This window comes from Lactuca serriola, chromosome 8, assembly GCF_051521515.1.
Source record: "Lactuca serriola cultivar US96UC23 chromosome 8, Lser_US96UC23_V15, whole genome shotgun sequence".
In the NCBI taxonomy this organism is placed as follows: domain Eukaryota; kingdom Viridiplantae; phylum Streptophyta; class Magnoliopsida; order Asterales; family Asteraceae; genus Lactuca; species Lactuca serriola.
In genome coordinates, this window is record NC_136415.1 from 185886834 (window position 1) to 185892031 (window position 5198).

Consider the following 5198-nt stretch of genomic DNA (forward strand, 5'->3'; position numbering starts at 1 on the left):
GTTTTATATGGTTAATTTTATGATTCTTGAAATTGTTGATATGCATGTTCATGAACTTATGAGTTTATAAGATCATAGGAATTATTTGTAACTTTCTTGTTAGTTTAATTCTTGATCATTATGTGTTTTAATGGAATCCATAATTTGTCCTCAAGTTATGGATTACTAAAAGTCACTCTTTTAAAGTCCATTATGAAACACATAGGTTACATAAAATGAAAAGTCTCTCATTTTAATAAACCATTAACTCATAAGTTATAAAAGATGAAAAGTTTTGAAAGTTACAAAACTTGCCCTCAGGTTTTGGAACATGTAAAGTCACTCTAAAAAAATTTAGTTCCAACCCCTAAAATTTCAAAAGTTAGAATTTAACCCTTATACTTTATAATATTATAAGTTTAATAATAATTATATATGTATAAGAAAAAGTCGTTTTACCGTTAGTAAGACTCATTCATGAAGCCGGTCTATAAGGGGGATGTGAGGTTGCTACCTATAAAATGGCAACTTACTGGTGTCCACTCTCACCCAACGCTTCCTTGATCAGTGGAGGGTCGTTAACCGAACGGGTAAGCACTACTAGAAAAACAGCCTTTTACGACGCTCATTGCGCGTCGTAAAACGCTCAGATAACGCGCAAATGCGCGTCAAGGAAGGCCATGTCATAACGAGAGACGACGCGCTTTTGCGCGTCGTCTAGAGACGACACACATTTATGACTCGCATTTATGACATGCAATGCGTATCGTTAAAGCCCTGTCAAGAAAGCCATGTCATAAATGAAGATGACACACATTTTTGCGTATCGTAATGTTTTTTTTTTAAAAAAAATTGTTTATAGATTTACTAATTTTTAAATTAAATTTGCATTTCATGTCTCATAATATAAAATAAAATACCATATACAAAAAATACAATTCATTTCACAAAAGTTAATGTCATACAAAATACAAAATAAAATACAATTAATAATCAGCAAGATAATTCATTGCACTAACATCTCAAATACAAATAATCATCCCTAACTATATAACCTAATACTACATTGCTATTAAGGGACATCATCATAACTCACTGAAGGTCTTGGAACAATGTTCTCGTCATCAACTCTTACACCAACCTTGTTTTAGTAGATGGTCTTGGAACAATGTTTTCGTCGTCAACTTGTATATCTGCCAAAAACTTGAAAAAACAACAAATATTTAATATTTATATATATATATATATATATATATATATAACAAGAACATATTTAATGCATAAAATAACAAGAGCTAATAAAAAGTCATAATATAAAAGGTCAAAATGCAACTTCCATGGTTTGATCGGGGAAAAAAAGTATTAGTGGTTCTCTTTTAGAAATAGGTCATAATCAAAGGGGCCGAAACCAAAGTTTAACATAAATTGTTTGAGACAAAACACAACGAAGTTGATACCAGTGAGTTGTGGGTGCACCAGGGGCAGTCGTCAACCACCTTTGCATTGTGTTGTAATATAAGTCAACATACAAAATTATTATTATTTTTTTTTCTCTAAATAACTAGAAAAAAATATATGTATATAATTTATTACCTTCCATTGAAGAGAACATCAGACCAACATGCTAAACCATGTATCCTTGTGCCCACAGAAGCAGTGAATTTTAGTGGATTGTCAATTTCATACAAATCCTCTTCCTGTATATGAAATAAGAAGAAAAAAAATATATCTAGAATTCACATTCATTTAATAATATTATAAAATTTTATCAATAATGGAAATGTAATAAAAAAAGGAATACCTTGACAATATTAAAATTGATGACATGGGAAACAGTAGGAGCCACTAATAATCTTGGATCAAAAGCATCAACGACTGGCTGAAAACATATCATCAAACACTCCCTCATCTTGCCTATCCACCTGCAAAAAATTCCTCAACTACCCAAAAAAAAAAGTAGAACCACGCCTTATTTATTCTCATATCGAGAAGAAATCTACCTTTTAACCCCCAAAACACACGACTCGAAATTGTTCAAGTTTGTTCTTTCAACCACCAAAAATGAATGAATCAGTAAGAGCCCATTGGTGGCATTCCAAATGGTGGCATAGGCGGCATCCCCATTCCACCCATTGGTGGTGGTGGTGGTGGAGCAAATCCTCCTCCACCCATACCTGATGTTTTGTATACTTACCATGTTGAAACAAAGGCATGAACAATCCACTCGAAGATCACATATAACACAGTGAACATGACAAAATATGATATTCTGAACCAAGGGAAACGCTGAAACAAGAGTGTTTCATTTCAATTTTTTAAGTTAGAATATAAGAAAAAAAAAGTTATTGAAACAAATTAATGATGAAGAAATTTTACCAAGCTATTCATGGAAGTGTCTCCTAGCACCAAAACAAGATTAAGGGAATGAACAACTGTCAACTGGTTTTAAGAAACAACAACAACAACAACAAATTAAATCTTTAAACCCCACAAAAAAACTCCTAAATCACGTAAAATGGTGTAAAGTAATTATAAAGACTTACAAAACTCATTTCATAATATGAAATGTTAAGAAATGGGAAGATTACAAGCCAATAAACACCATCAGTCAGCATCACTGCCCCAGCAGTAATCTGTGAAGGAAAAATTAAGTTTCAGATGAGATTAGATTGGTTTCAAAAGGGGTAATTATTTAATATTGGCATATTATGTTAAAGGTAAAGCACTTGAAATACAATTTGAAAAATGTAGCCCCAAATGGCAGCAGTTTGTGAGAAATAACATTCCTCTTGAAGATTTACCGGTTTCTGCTTTCCTGCATGATTGAGAGGCATATAGATTCCAATTCCTTGCTCTGTATCTATTATGCTATGAGCATTATACATCTTCTTCTTGTCCTTCCGGAAACATCCGGAAGCAGATACCACCAATCCAAACTAAACAAAAATAAAAAATGACAAAACCAAGTCAAAGAAAATGATGACACTTGAATAATATTCATACTCAACCTACATGAATTGATTAACCGATAATTTAAATACCAGAAAATAGATTATTGTCAACATCAAAGTCCACCTAAACACAAACAGAAGTTGTAAGTTAGAGAAATAATTATAAAAAGGCAACAACATACTCATTCTCATTGCAAGTTTGTGGTAGTAGTAGATGACTTACTGGGTATAATAGTAAAATAAGTTGGTGCCATGAGTAACAACATCAACAATGGAAGCAACTAAAATCAAGCAAAATGAAATCATTCTGAAACCCGTTAACCAAAAAGGGCTTAGTCCTTTCAGACATGGCATCCATGATTCACCATCATAAAGAGAAGTAGCTCTTTCTGAGTTGTCTGAACCTTCATATTTCCATATCAGGATTGATGATACAATTGTGGAGGTAAACATTGGTATTAAACAGAGCAAGAACTCCCATGTCAACCAGTAACTCAGGCAAGTAGTGTCACCGGAAAATGCAACCTCCATCCTACAGGACACATAACATAGTGTTTAACAACTTTGAGGAAAATCCTTACATTTAGAATTTAATTTAGATTAGGGATCTGCTGGATTTGTTTTGGGCAACATTGTTTAATATTTGATTAATCTGATCCTACGTACCATATAACCTTCAAGATAAAATTATACCAGAATCTTAATTCAGATGGCATGCCATTTATCCATTTACAAAAACACGTAACCAAATAATTCTATTGCGGGAATCTACATGCGATTATCTAAACCAACGCCATAGAGATAGAATATGAGATGAGAAATTGAAAGCAGTTGTACGTACCTTGGAGAGGAATTAAAACAAACACTTGGACTGCATCGTCTAAGATGTTGAGCTATGTATGAATCAAAACCACGAAAAAGGATTTGTGAGTTTCGAGGACAACTGCTAAATTAAATGTTAATGGTGGAAGAAAAGTCGGGTTTTAGATCGAAGAGATCCTCTGTTATAAAATTAAGTACGCATAGCATATTATATGAATATGTATAGTCTTAACAAACAAACAGACCTGAAGCAGATATGGGAGGGAAAAATCGATAATATTGTTCAACCAGGCTAGCTCAAGAGCAACATCTACACGGATTAGATCATAACAAACAAACAGACACCAAGCAAAGCATTCCTTCTTTCCCTGCAATGATGCATAACCCCAATTATATTATTATAAAACACTGAATTTACCAATTGGCCCTCACAAATACCCTCATATTCAACATACAACCCACCACAGTGAATAGGTTTGTACCTGGTCGATGAAATAAAGGAGTAATTCTTCTGCTAACTCACGGTCACCAGATTGTGAGGCTGTCTCCATGGCATCCTTGTAAACCCTGTCTTTCTTAGACAATGCAATTGACCGCTTCTATCTACCAGCCTTCTTGTAAATATATGCAGCCACATGCCTCATCTCAAGAAGTCCATGTTTCTCAATATGCAACAATCCATATGCATCAATCAATATGATGACATCACAATTCACTTCATTTAATAACAATAATAATAGTACCAACAAAGTACCTTCTGTGCAAGGCTAATCTGGTCAAAGTTGTCATGCAAATCAATAGACTCACATAAACTATCATAGTCTTCCTCCTCCACATATATTTCATTCAATGCCTCATTTACAGCAGATACATTGTTGCTCTGAACTGCAACCGTATATGGTTTCACAAGAAGAAGCTGCCCTGCCTGCAAATGCAATTACCAAAAACAAAATCTCCATTATACATACTTCCATGTGGGAATGTTCCAGCCCTAATAATCTCGTAGCGGTATCTGGCGTAAAGGATGCCCAACTCAGTGAGGATGCCCATGTGGGAACGTTCCAACCCTAATAGTCTAGTGAAATTAATGTCATCTGTTTTCTTGAAATCCTTGAAAAACAAGAAATTTAGCAAACACATAAATATAAAAATCTGAGAAATATAGGATTTGTATTTTGTACCTCTATTTCAGAAGCGCTAATCAATTAGTATCATGTAAAAAGGAAACATCTCCAATCATACAAAGAACCTGAATCCAAAGTTGTAGAAACATTAAAAATATAAAACTGAATATAGAAAATATTTCTATCAAATACTCACTTTTTTGTTGTGGTCCACAACAAAACCAATAGCATTACTGAAGGCTTGCAATATAGCCACCAATAAATATATTCTAGTAGCTTTGACATTGTAGAGAAGCTTTGAGATTCATCCCAAATTGTGTTA